The sequence below is a fragment of the Solanum dulcamara genome, chromosome 9, assembly GCF_947179165.1.
Source record: "Solanum dulcamara chromosome 9, daSolDulc1.2, whole genome shotgun sequence".
Taxonomy (NCBI): Eukaryota; Viridiplantae; Streptophyta; class Magnoliopsida; order Solanales; family Solanaceae; genus Solanum; species Solanum dulcamara.
Window position 1 is genome coordinate 38,336,312 of NC_077245.1, and position 14,985 is coordinate 38,351,296.

At 40.4% G+C, this 14,985-nt stretch overlaps 1 long non-coding RNA gene across 1 annotated transcript; it reads left to right on the forward strand.

Moving 5' to 3' along the window:
* Window positions 1-987: 987 nt before the first annotated feature.
* On the forward strand, window positions 988-13,596 carry LOC129902076 (uncharacterized). Its single transcript, XR_008770042.1, has 3 exons — window positions 988-1,044; window positions 1,646-1,692; window positions 13,518-13,596. It is a non-coding gene; the product is annotated as an uncharacterized LOC129902076 (long non-coding RNA).
* The last annotated feature ends 1,389 nt before the right edge of the window (window positions 13,597-14,985 follow it).

Below are 14,985 nucleotides of genomic sequence, written 5' to 3' on the forward strand. Positions count from 1 at the left end.
TCGATTTACCTATGTAAGCTACTAAGTTAAAACTCATATGCACTTGAGCTACTTAAGCATATATCAAACTTACGTAGCACGGATTACATAGGTACATAAAATAAGACGAGATTAAGAGCCCACGAGGAAGGAAAAAAAAAAGACGACACGTGGTAGCCAATGAAGAAGCGACACGTGGCAGCACCTCAAGCAAGCAGGTGACCCACCTGTTTGGGGGGTGGTGGACCCCACTGCCACGTGGCAGCCCATAGTTGGCAGCATGATACGGTGGCCCAATAGGGGCTGGACACGTGTCACCTCTTGGGGTTGACACGTGTTACACCCTAAAGCCACATATATATGTTGATATATATCATATATTTCAGTTATCCATCAAAACATCAGCCAACTTAGAGAGAAAAAAACGTGAGGGAGAGAAATAGAGAGGCAGCCATGGTTCTTGAAGTTTAAAGGTTTGTTTTCCAATTTTCTTCCGTGAATTAATTATATACGGTGTACCTTAAGTACGTGGATATGTATATATGTATTTTAAGACCTTCATGGAAGTAAAACTCCAGCTTTGCAATTGGAATTTGGAAGAGAAAATAAGAGAAAACGTTAATTAATAAACCCGTTTTTGGAAGGGACAGTGGTTAGTAATAATCGCATAACTTCTTGTATACAGATTCTTTTCAAGTGATTTAATATTTTTTGGAAAGGTATTTCGTGGTTCTATAACTTTTATTCAGACTCCAAAATCCAGTTCCACTTGTATCAGCTTGAAAAGTGGTGATGAAGTGTAGAGGAGGTACTGCTCAAATTTGGTTTTGAAAATCCTACACGGACAGCTGTGAGTATTTTGGTCATATCCTTTTGTACAAAATTGATGTAGGGATGATTCAAAATTTTTTGCGACCCTAATACACATGTCTATAACTTTCATGAAGGACGTAAATCCTGTTTCCCTCCATTACCCCTTCGAAACGAAGCGACAAGGTAAAACAGTAAGCTGTCCAGATTTCACATTTTGGATAGTTTTGGCGAGTTTGACAAGTTTAACGTAAGGTAAGGTTTATTCTTTAAATTTGAGCTTTATGTGTTCTGATGGATCATGTTACACTCCCTATTGGTGGCTGGAAATATGAAAATGGCTTAGAAATACTTGGCGTTCGGAATAAACTAATTTGTAGTCGTTATAGTTGAATTGTTGTCGAAACAAAGTGTTGTTCTTGTGAGTTGCTCTGCAGGGGTGTGGCTTGTTGTTGCAGGACCTAAATATGTCCTAATGTGGGTTAGGGTGCTGCTGGTAGAATCCACATGACCCCTTGTTATGTATAATTAAAGGCGTCACAAAATAAAGGCTAGACGCCCTATTGAGATATCGTATTTTTGGAATAAGTTGTTTGGAGTGTATGTTGTATATTGTTGGTATGAATTGCTGCAGGTTGTTGTTGTTGGTTGGCTGTAGGTCTTAGGGACCTGATTGGAAATTTGGATAGGGCACATTATAGGGGAGGTGCTGCCCAATTTTCGTTAACGCCTTAACAAACTAAAGGACTAGTCGAGGAAACAACTAAGGCAATAGATTCCATTAACATTAAGGCGTAATCCAAGATGCTGGAAAGTTAAGAGTAGTTGATATTCGTATTACTTTCATATTGAATAGGTTCGGAAGACGACGAGACGAGCAGGATAAAGGGTAACTCCTAAAAGGTATGTAAAGCTTTCTTGTGGCATGTTTTGGTATAAGCACGTACAATTATCTTTCTTTCCTTTTGGCAAGTTTTAGCCTTAAGTGAAGTGTGTGTGGAATGTGGGGATAATTCCATTCCCAAAACTCCAAGTATGCCTCATAACCCATATCCACTGCTTAGTATTGGAATTTCTGCAAGAATTGAGTATTGCCTAGTAAGGCTTCTATGTATTAAACACTAGTATTTGGAAAGCTATCTCTCATTTCCTTTGATACGTGTTTGGTACGAAAGTGAGATTATGATGCCATAATGATTCACCGAGCCCCATGATGGGCCGGGTATGAAATATGTGTATGCAGATCCCATAAAGAAAAGTACAGACCATATATAGTTTATTCTCTTTCTTCTTCTGGCATGTCTTAGTTGTAGGTTAAACATCATATGAGTTCCGGCGTAACTCCATTCTTAGCATCTCTTATTTACGTCTGAATATCGAACTTTTATAATAATCGAACTATTTCCCTGGAAACTTTTATATGTTAAAAAGGTAACAAATGTACAGGCTCCAAGTCTTACAGACTATATGTTAACAAATGTTTCTGGTTCCATAAGCGATTTGGCTTTATTTTAGTACATGTCTAGGAGCCCCGAGATTATAATTGAGACAGCCCATAATGGCATTTAGAGGACACTCGAGATGACTACACCGCTACTCGGGTTCTCAAATAAAAGCTTAACTTTCTTATTCTGTCGAGTCTCTGATAATGATTTAAATTGCATATAGTTACTCACTACTCTACTCGTGTATATTGGAACACTTCTTTTCCTGAGTTCCGGGCCAGGATATGTTCTCGTGCACAGTTCACTGTATTATTCACTGAGTCCCTCAATAGAGGGCCAGGATACGTGTATAAATATATGATGATGTGTTGTAATAAGGTGGTGATGGCACTGGGGCCATGATGGTTTTACAGAGATGATTTTACAGAGATGATTCACCGGACCCCCGAAAGGGCCGGCTATATGATATGACTCGAACATGCATGTTTTTGTAATTCATAAAGTACAGGTACAGGTTTCTGAATTGATATCTTATTGTTACACCCCGCACTCTTGAGCTCGGAACGTCTTCTTAAGTTCCTTAGACACTATCATGTGAGACGGATAAGCTACGACACTATCAAACAACTCTAAGGAAAGAAGATTGTGATACCTCGCGAGAAGGGAGGTTGGAGATAGAGTAATAAGAATCCGGAAAGAGTTGGAGGCTAAGAAATGAGTCGTAGGACTCGATTTACCTACGTAAGGCACTAAGTTAAGAGTCTTATACACTTAAGTTGCTTAAGGATATATCAAGCTTACGTAGTACGGATTACATAGGCTCTTAAAGTAAGACAAAATTACGAACCCGCGAGGAAGGGAAAAAGACAACGCATGGCAGCCAATGGAGAAGCGACACGTGGCAGCACCTCAAGAAAGCAGGTGATGCACCTACTTAGGGTCAAGTAGGTGATGCAGCTGCTTGGGGGAGGTGGACCCCGCTGCCACGTGGCAGCCCCTAATTGTCAGCATGACACGGTGGCCAATCATGGCTTGACACGTGTCATCCTTAGGGGCTGACACATGTCACCTCTTGGGACCACATATATGTATGATATACATCTCAAACTTCAGCTTGTTCACCAACATTTCCAGCAGAAACGTGAACAAAGAACCCTAAAGCTAAGGAGAAAAAAATTGCGACGGCTTGGGAAAAAAATAGGTAAGTCCCATTTTCATTCCGTAAATTAATTAATTAGCGTATACTACGATGATATGGAAGTATTAGTAGTACAAAATTAGGATTTGATGCAGCAAAAAACGGACAGCAAGCTGCCACGACGTTACAGCATGCTGAAAATATTTCCGAGGCGCGATTTTGGCGAGTTCTAGCCAATTTCGGGAAAGGTAAGTTCTTACCCTCTAATTTGAAGTTTATAATGTTACATTATGGTGTATTACACACCTTAGGACCTGCTAGAAGTTGGGGAAAAGGTTTGAAAAGTTCGGCGTTCGAAATAAACGAATTTAGAATCGCTATAGTTAAGTTGTTGTCGAAATAAAGTGTTGTACGCGTAGGGGCTGCTGCTGGTTGTGTTGAGGCGTGTTGCAGGGTCTAAAATTTATCTAAATGAGGTGTGGGAGCTGCTGCTTGCATCCACAGGCTTTGCAATTAAAGAATTCGCGAAAGAAAGATTAAAAACTCTAGTTTTGGTATCTTAGTTTCGAGTGAATTGTTGGGGGTTTATATTGTATAATTTTGGTCGTAATATGTATATGTATGGGCTGCTGGTTGCATTGTTGGTTGGCTGCAGGTTCTAAGTACATAGTTGGGAATTCGGATAGGGCACATTATAGGGGAGGTGCTGTCCGATTTTCGTTAACATCCTAACTAGTTAAGGAACTAGTCGAGAAGGCGAGCGAAGGGATGAATGTTATGAATACTCGTGGGTAGTCTAAGTTGCTGAAAAGTCCAAGGTTTTTAATACTTACATTACTTCCATGTTAAATAGGTTTCGAGGACAACGATGTGGACGTGATTAAGAGAAGTCCATACAAGGTATGTGAAGCTTTCCTTTGGCGTGTTTTTGGAATAGATATGTAGAACTATTCTTCTTTTCTTTTGGCATGTCTTAGATATAAGTTATGAATGATATATATACGATATTTGGGGATTCAATCCATTCATAAATCCCTAAGTATGAGTCGAGACTCTTGTTTACTTCTTGGTATTAGAACTTCTGTAATAGTTGAGTCATTGCCTTTTAGTCTTCTATGTGATGAAAATTAGTATATGTAAAGCCTATTTCTTCTTTCCTTTGGAATGGCTTAACTTTAAGTGAAATGGTATATGATATAGGTCTAGAGGTAATTCCATTTATGAGCTCTGATTGTAACTCGTGACTTGTAGTCACTCTTGAACATTAAGAGTCTGAAAGTAGTCAAACTACTATTCTCGAGCTTGCTATATAACGAATAGTAAGTGAAAGTACCAGCTCCTCTCTTTTTAAAGGCTCTAAAATGGTAAATGCGTCTGATTGCATAAGTTGAGTCTTTGACTAGATAACTGTCTCTGATTGCATAACTGTGTCTCTGATTGCATAATCGTGTCTTTGATTGCATAAACCATGTTTCTGATTGCATAAGCTATATGGCATTGTCTGGACGCATGTCTGTGATTCTCGAGGCCCCAACTGATGTAAGCCCTAATGACATCTAAAGGGATACCTCGGATAATTACTCCCCCAGTCTTCAGGTGACGATTCACTTGAGTGTTTCATCGAGTCTTAGATAATGACTTGGTTGCATATGGTTTCTCACTACTCTACTCGTACATATTGTAACCCATCCTTCCTCGAGTCCCACGATGGGCCGGGATATGTTATCGTGCACAGTGTTACTATTTCTTTCACCGCGTCCCGGGCCGGATGTGTATAGTTCCACGCACGAGGAGACGATGCCGTACGTGAGGTGTGATATATGTTATATGTTATGACGATGCGATTATTCACCGAGTCCCGGGCCGGCTGTAATATGATTGTATGTGTGGTGAAATAAGGAAGGAACACCGAGTCCCTCCTTAGAGGACCGGGTACATATGTATATTATGATGGTACGCTATAGACGTACACCACTCCATTCACCGAGTCCCTCACTAAAGGGCCGGATACTTTATGTAGGCATGCATATGAGATTAAAGCAATACATTGTGACCCTGAGCCCCGCAGTGAACTGGGTGTGATACGATGATATATATGATAAGATGATACCGTCTACGATGGTATGATACCGTATACGATGATATGATGAAATGAAATGCATTATGATATGATGATATGTGATTATGAAGAAGTGATTATAACACCGAGTTCACTAGAGGGTCGGGCACAGCATATGATGATGTGTATGATTTACGTGTCCTAAGGTGCAGGTAATTCATTTAGTTATTATACTTGTCCCCTGCATCCCTATTTCAGTTATGATCTCAGTTACGATGTGTTATGCTTTACATACTCAGTACATATATCGTACTGACCCCCCCTTTTCTCGGGGGGGCTGCGTTTCATGCCCGCAGGTACAAATGTTTATTCTGGAGATCCATTAGCATAGGAGTTCCTCTCAGCTGTGTCGGAAGTGCTTCACTGTTCTGGAGCCTAAATTTTGATGCTGGTCACTTAATGTATATATTTGTACATTCAGGGGTACGGCAGGGGTCTTGTCCCGCCATATGTTGTTGTTACTATTCTTAGAGGTCTGTAGACATATGTATATGTGGGTTGTTTGTGAGTTAGTTTTGATGTTGCCTATTCGATATGTTGTGAATGTTTTTGTTATAGCAGCCTTGTCGGCTCACATGCCCTTTCATGATATGATACAAATGAAAGAGGCTACATGTACATGAAAAAGTTTTAAACTATTGGGGTTTTGTATATAGTATCACATCACACACGGTTCAACTTAAGTGTAGTTGATAAATACGTATAAGAGGGTCCAGGTCGGACCCCAGTTGCGGCCTACGGGGTTGGGTCGTGACAGAAGTGGTATCAGAGCAGTTCGTCCTTGGAATGTCTACAGACTGTGTCTAGTAGAGTCTTGTTTATCGGTGTGTTGTGCACCACATCTATAGACAGGAGGCTACAGGACATTTAGGATGTTACTTTCTTTCAAATCTAAGATCGTGCGATAGAGCTAAGCCATAGGAAATGAAATTACTCATACTAACCTACGATTTTAGCAGGAAGACAACGCCGATAGAAGAAAGTAACTGACAATATTGGATGTTAAGAAGCACGCAGGTAAGCAAAGGCACGAAAACCCTATGTCAGGTAAGGTATTGAAATACGATTGACAGATACAATTGAAAAGTCAAAGGAAAGGTAAATAGGAAAGTATAACAGGTGCAGCTCGAGTGGACATAACAGGTAAGTTCATTTCCATACTGTTAATTATGGGCGCCCTGTGCGACTGCGATATGAGATGATATGACTATATATGTGCCCTGTGTGGCTGAGATGTTATACAATATGAATGTATATCTGTGTGCCCTGTGAGGCATTGTTGGTATTTTCTGCGTGCAGGTGTTGAGATAGTAAGAAATACAGAGGAAACTCTGCCCAAATTTTCCTAGAAATAAGAGGAGAATGAGATACAGGGCTATAGTATGTCTTGAAAGGTTGTTCTCGCAACAATGATGAGATTTGACTAAACAAGTATGGCTGACCTCGAGAAATAAGTTAATTGCTGAGTTAATGGCAATAGAAACTAGGAGGACGATACTGGAATAGTAGAATAAGTTAGACAGGAACTATAAGCCAAAGAAAATGACTCAGAGAGGACTGATAGATCGAGATAAAATGAGATAGTAAGGCATTGCCTAAATTGATACATAGGGATAAACTATGACAAGTGATAGTTGAAGGAAGTAATAGTATGGTTAACACAAGAGTAAGACAAGAGTACAAAGGGAAAAGAATTGTGACGGATATGAAGTGTTAATAAGATAGCTTGTGAGACATTAAGGACAAGACTAGCTAAGAAGGGTAAGTAACCCATAGTAAGAATCGTGAAGAAAGTCAAGCGGTATTATACTATGGGTTTGAATGCGAACAAGGTACCAGGTGAACATAACAAAAACAATTATTAGAATAAGCAAAACTTAGTAAGGAATTAACTAGAAGGTATGATGTGGTCCATGTAAATGGAATGTAAAGATAGGTGTGGAACGGAAAAGCAAGCTATGGAACAAATAAGGAAGATTTATCAAGTTCCATAAGGAAAGTTTTGAATAAAGGTTATATGATGACGAAAAGGATGGCTAGTGCAAGGAAATAAAGGGTAATATGGAATTCCTTACGCCCAACCAAAAATGGAAATGAGTTGAAGGAATAATACAGAAGTTCTAATAGAGGCACTCAAAATAGATGTGATTAATTAAGTATAAGTATCAAACAAAAAGAGACATAGACAGTTACGAACTGGAGGTATAGTACGATGAAAAAGTATTAAGACAAGGCCACTACTACCATGAAGTTGATGTGGTTTTAAGCAGGATTAGAAATGAGCCTTAGGTGCACGACAAAGGTGCAAGCTCAGGAGGCGTAAAGAAGTATGGTGTACACGTGACTCCACTCTAATGATTAGTGGTATCCACTGGAATAAAGTTAGTATAATGACGAAGCTCGAAACATGAGTCATTAAAGTATAAGTACACTCGAGTGGGGAATGTGCACCAATTATGAGCCCTCGCTAATTACTGATTGGGATGAATGGAATGTGGCTTTGAATGCACTGCTACATTACGGATATTACTCGAGTATTAATCGCGAGATGAGATTTTATACGATACATTGCGAATACTAAAGCACCCTACGGGTATGCTAGGGTTTCCTAGAAAGGCAACCTAACGTATGGATGATTAAACCAAAAAAATGTAGATATGGTGCAGCACGTTAAGTATGTTGGAGTGGAACCATTCGCATGTGAATGGCTGAAAATAAATAGAGGATGACACGGGTACACCCTAAAGGGGGGAAGTGGACAGGAGAAGTACAAGCGTAAGAGAAAATCAACTGATGCTATCGTATGTAAGTGGAAAGGCTTAAACTTCAAACGAGACCCCATAAGGGATGGGCGTGATCATACTCACACTAATGCACCGGATTTTGTCAAAACTCCGAAGTTAAGCGTGCTCGAATGAGAGTAGCACTGGGATGGGTGACCCCCTGGGAAGTGAGAAAGAGAACAAAACGAGTATGACAAAAAGAGATTATAAAGGCATGTTGGTACAACGACACATATAGAACAGAGTAAGCCAAGAGCAGAAACGATTATGACTGAAATACAATGCACCTCGTGAAAATGGCACAAGAATAGTTGTACAACCTATGAATATTGGCATACTAAGAGCGAGGTCAAATGATTACTCGATAAAAGAAAGTCATTAATAACAATGTGATTGCCATATTTAGAATCTATTCAGGAAAAGTGTAAGATGGTTCGAGGCAGAACTATTCAGATATAATCGGTATTAAGGACAAGAGCCATAGTGGAGCCTTGACCTCGACTAAAGGAGGTAAGCCACTAGTATAGCAACTCTAAGGAATTTTTTGGACTGCTCTATGTCCGTACACACGTTTATGTAAGGATTACAATATGATGTATGGTAAGAAAACTGGAAAAAAAGATCTGAGTAAAAGAGAAAGATAGCATACCTAAGGTATTACAAGTTGGATTAAGAGGAGTTGTATAATAGCTTAAGTTAAAAGAAGCATCAGCAGTCTGATAGCCTATCTCAGGGAATGGAAACCCCGACTCAGAGGTGGAAAGCAGTTAATATGTATTATAGTATGAGCTGACCTCGCATTCTAAGGAACTGGGAGTTCATACGGGCTATGGTAGATGGGCTGATAGAATCAACCTGTTCCCCTCCAGTTAGAAAGTCATATTCAGCTGAGGGTTCTACGAAATGACATAGTGGGGAAACAATAAAATTTCACGGAGTCCCCACATCTATTATCTTAGATAGAAAAGTTCAATTTACAGCTAACTGCTGGAAATTATTTCGAAAGGGATTGAGAAACCCAGATGAATCTTAGTATGACATTTTGCCCTTCGATTAAGGGACAGGCCCAGATGTGACCCACTAAATTATTGATGAAGTAAAGCTTATTCCGGAACAAGATATCGATTAGCAGCCTAAAGTCAGCAAAAAGGGGATACATTGATCCTTCGCAGAGCATTTTTAGAATAGATAAAGCTCCCTATGAGTAGGACCTACCGTCCGATTTGAAACAATACATTCAGTTTTCACAGATCAATGCTCCGTAAGAATGGGAACGACGCTCCCAGAATATTGCCCGTGGAGGAGGTCCACGTAATAGGGAGTTATCCTACGAGGGGCAACCTATCTCCATCCGGGATCAGCAGATTAAACGGGTTGCGAACTAAGGACATAGCCTCCGTTAAGATACTGTGGCGGAATAAGAATCGTGAAGGCATAACCTGGGAGGTTGAAAAGGACATGAAACACAGGTGTCCGTACCTATTCTCGATATCTAAAGATAGCCTCCAGTCTTGGAACTCGTATATTAAGTACTTGGATGAAAATGTATGTCATTCCAGTAGAAAGGAATCTCCTTATGATCCGTATAAAGTCTTAAGGAAAGTTTTATTCAACATTCGGGGACGAATGTTCTAAAGGGGGGAAGGATGTTACACCCCGCACTCTTGAGCTCGGAACGTCTTCTTAAGTTCCTTAGACACTATCATGTGAGACGGATAAGCTACGACACTATCAAACAACTCTAAGGAAAGAAGATTGTGATACCTCGCGAGAAGGGAGGTTGGAGATAGAGTAATAAGAATCCGGAAAGAGTTGGAGGCTAAGAAATGAGTCGTAGGACTCGATTTACCTACGTAAGGCACTAAGTTAAGAGTCTTATACACTTAAGTTGCTTAAGGATATATCAAGCTTACGTAGTACGGATTACATAGGCTCTTAAAGTAAGACAAAATTACGAACCCGCGAGGAAGGGAAAAAGACAACGCATGGCAGCCAATGGAGAAGCGACACGTGGCAGCACCTCAATAAAGCAGGTGATGCACCTACTTAGGGTCAAGTAGGTGATGCAGCTGCTTGGGGGAGGTGGACCCCGCTGCCACGTGGCAGCCCCTAATTGGCAGCATGACACGGTGGCCAATCATGGCTTGACACGTGTCATCCTTAGGGGCTGACACATGTAACCCCTTGGGACCACATATATGTATGATATACATCTCAAACTTCAGCTTGTTCACCAACATTTCCAGCAGAAACGTGAACAAAGAACCCTAAAGCTAAGGAGAAAAAAATTGCGACGGCTTGGGAAAAAAATAGGTAAGTCCCATTTTCATTCCGTAAATTAATTAATTAGCGTATACTACGATGATATGGAAGTATTAGTAGTACAAAATTAGGATTTGATGCAGCAAAAAACGGACAGCAAGCTGCCACGACGTTACAGCATGCTGAAAATATTTCCGAGGCGCGATTTTGGCGAGTTCTAGCCAATTTCGGGAAAGGTAAGTTCTTACCCTCTAATTTGAAGTTTATAATGTTAAATTATGGTGTATTACACACCTTAGGACCTGCTAGAAGTTGGGGAAAAGGTTTGAAAAGTTCGGCGTTCGAAATAAACGAATTTAGAATCGCTATAGTTAAGTTGTTGTCGAAATAAAGTGTTGTACGCGTAGGGGCTGCTGCTGGTTGTGTTGAGGCGTGTTGCAGGGTCTAAAATTTATCTAAATGAGGTGTGGGAGCTTCTGGTTGCAGCCACAGGCTTTGCAATTAAAGAATTCGCGAAAGAAAGATTAAAAACTCTAGTTTTGGTATCTTAGTTTCGAGTGAATTGTTGGGGGTTTATATTGTATAATTTTGGTCGTAATATGTATATGTATGGGCTGCTGGTTGCATTGTTGGTTGGCTGCAGGTTCTAAGTACATAGTTGGGAATTCGGATAGGGCACATTATAGGGGAGGTGCTGTCCGATTTTCGTTAACATCCTAACTAGTTAAGGAACTAGTCGAGAAGGCGAGCGAAGGGATGAATGTTATGAATACTCGTGGGTAGTCTAAGTTGCTGAAAAGTCCAAGGTTTTTAATACTTACATTACTTCCATGTTAAATAGGTTTCGAGGACAACGATGTGGACGTGATTAAGAGAAGTCCATACAAGGTATGTGAAGCTTTCCTTTGGCGTGTTTTTGGAATAGATATGTAGAACTATTCTTCTTTTCTTTTGGCATGTCTTAGATATAAGTTATGAATGATATATATACGATATTTGGGGATTCAATCCATTCGTAAATCCCTAAGTATGAGTCGAGACTCTTGTTTACTTCTTGGTATTAGAACTTCTGTAATAGTTGAGTCATTGCCTTTTAGTCTTCTATGTGATGAAAATTAGTATATGTAAAGCCTATTTCTTCTTTCCTTTGGAATGGCTTAACTTTAAGTGAAATGGTATATGATATAGGTCTAGAGGTAATTCCATTTATGAGCTCTGATTGTAACTCGTGACTTGTAGTCACTCTTGAACATTAAGAGTCTGAAAGTAGTCAAACTACTATTCTCGAGCCTGCTATATAACGAATAGTAAGTGAAAGTACCAGCTCCTCTCTTTTTAAAGGCTCTAAAATGGTAAATACGTCTGATTGCATAAGTTGAGTCTTTGACTAGATAACTGTCTCTGATTGCATAACTGTGTCTCTGATTGCATAATCGTGTCTTTGATTGCATAAACCATGTTTCTGATTGCATAAGCTATATGGCATTGTCTGGACGCATGTCTGTGATTCTCGAGGCCCCAACTGATGTAAGCCCTAATGACATCTAAAGGGATACCTCGGATAATTACTCCCCCAGTCTTCAGGTGACGGTTCACTTGAGTGTTTCACCGAGTCTTAGATAATGACTTGGTTGCATATGGTTTCTCACTACTCTACTCGTACATACTGTAACCCATCCTTCCTCGAGTCCCACGATGGGCCGGGATATGTTATCGTGCACAGTGTTACTATTTCTTTCACCGCGTCCCGGGCCGGATGTGTATAGTTCCACGCACGAGGAGACGATGCCGTACGTGAGGTGTGATATATGTTATATGTTATGACGATGCGATTATTCACCGAGTCCCGGGCCGGCTGTAATATGATTGTATGTGTGGTGAAATAAGGAAGGAACACCGAGTCCCTCCTTAGAGGACCGGGTACATATGTATATTATGATGGTACGCTATAGACGTACACCACTCCATTCACCGAGTCCCTCACTAAAGGGCCGGATACTTTATGTAGGCATGCATATGAGATTAAAGCAATACATTGTGACCCTGAGCCCCGCAGTGAACCGGGTGTGATACGATGATATATATGATAAGATGATACCGTATACGATGGTATGATACCGTATACGATGATATGATGAAATGAAATGCATTATGATATGATGATATGTGATTATGAAGAAGTGATTATAACACCGAGTTCACTAGAGGGTCGGGCACAGCATATGATGATGTGTATGATTTACGTGTCCTAAGGTGCAGGTAATTCATTTAGTTATTATACTTGTCCCCTGCATCCCTATTTCAGTTATGATCTCAGTTACGATGTGTTATGCTTTACATACTCAGTACATATATCGTACTGACCCCCCCTTTTCTCGGGGGGGCTGCGTTTCATGCCCGCAGGTACAGATGTTTATTCTGGAGATCCATCAGCATAGGAGTTCCTCTCAGCTGTGTCGGAAGTGCTTCACTGTTCTGGAGCCTAAATTTTGATGCTGGTCACTTAATGTATATATTTGTACATTCAGGGGTACGGCGGGGGTCTTGTCCCGCCATATGTTGTTGTTACTATTCTTAGAGGTCTGTAGACATATGTATATGTGGGTTGTTTGTGAGTTAGTTTTGATGTTGCCTATTCGATATGTTGTGAATGTTTTTGTTATAGCAGCCTTGTCGGCTCACATGCCCTTTCATGATATGATACAAATGAAAGAGGCTACATGTACATGAAAAAGTTTTAAACTATTGGGGTTTTGTATATAGTATCACATCACACACGGTTCAACTTAAGTGTAGTTGATAAATACGCATAAGAGGGTCCAGGTCGGACCCCAGTTGCGGCCTACGGGGTTGGGTCGTGACACTTATCCCCTGATTCTCTATCTCAGATATGTTTCCAGTTGTTTTATATTATGTTTTACATACTCAGTACACATATCGTACTGACCCCCTTTCTCGGGGGGCTGAGTTCATGCCCGCAGGTACAGATACAGATTTTGGGAGTCCGTCAGCTTAGGATTCCATGCAGCTCAGCTGGAAGAGGCTTCATTGTATCGGAGCCTAGTTTTTGATACTGTCCACGGATGTATAGAAATTGTTTTATCCATTCAGGGGTACGGCGGGGGCCCTGTCCCGCCATATGTTGTCATTTATATGTTTAGAGGTCTGCAGACATGTATATGTGGGTTGTGTATGTCAGTTTGATTAAGCTGGGTCTACATGATATATGATATATATTATTATGTTATGGCAGCCTTGTCGGCTTGCATGCCCTGTCATGTTGTGATACAAACGAAAAGGGCTACAGTTTATGAAAATGTTATCGCCAGTGGGGCTCTGTTACATGATATTGTCTTATTTACGATTCAATGTGACCTCAGCTAATAGATATATGTACGGGGGGTCCAGGTCGGACCCCAGTCGCGGCCTACGGGGTTGGGTCGTGACAGAAGTGGTATCAGAGCAGTTCGTCCTCGGAGTGTCTGCAGACCGTGTCTAATAGAGTCTTGGTTATCGATGTGTTGCGCGCCACATCTATAAACAGAAAGCTATAGGATATTTAGGATGTTACCTTTCTTCTACATCTGAGATCGTGCTTTAGATCTGAGTCATAGGAAAAAAATTCCTTATACTAACCTTGGATCTTAACAGAAGGATGACACCAACAGAAGAAAGTAATTGATGACATGGAAAGTTACAAAGCACGCAGGTAAGTAAAGTGAAGGCACGGAAGATATCCGTTTGGTAAGGTAGTGAAGTATTATTTAAAATGTAAAGCTGAAACCTGAAGGGAAAGTAGTCAGGAAGTGCAATAGTTGCAGTTTGAAGTTGGACATATGAGGTAAGTCTAATATTTTTATATTATTGTTGACGTTGAAAGCCCTGTGTGGCTGCGAAAAAAAAATGACATTGAAAGCCCTGTGCGGCTGTGATATGACATGTAAATATATATGCTGGCCCTGTGAGGCATTGTTGGTATTTTCTGCATGCAGGTTTTGGGATAAGTAAGAAATGTAGAGGAAACTCTGCCGAAATTTTCCCAGAACAAGAAAAAGGAAGTAAAGCATAGATTTTTGAGATGCCCGAGAAATTGATACCAAATACCCCTACTGTGTTTAACTAAAACTTAAGAGGTATCTTTCAGGTCGCCGACAAGGGGCACTTTTTTTTTACTTGAAGAATTTTATTTCGGAGTAACAAAAGCTTAATTAAGTAGTAAAGTTCAGACTACGGTATCTCCAGCCGTATTTGTACTGTAGAAATATAAACAGAGGGCTCAGGGTGAAGGATAAGATGTCCCGCGAATGAGTTTCACTCTTTTTGAAAAAAAAATCCAAGCCCTCAACTCCTAATTGTAAATTAGATGAGTTGTTCATAACTCGAGGATAAACTCAGAAGGAAACCAGGTAGGTCAAGTATTAGAAGAAGTACTGTGATGTTTAAGAGGTT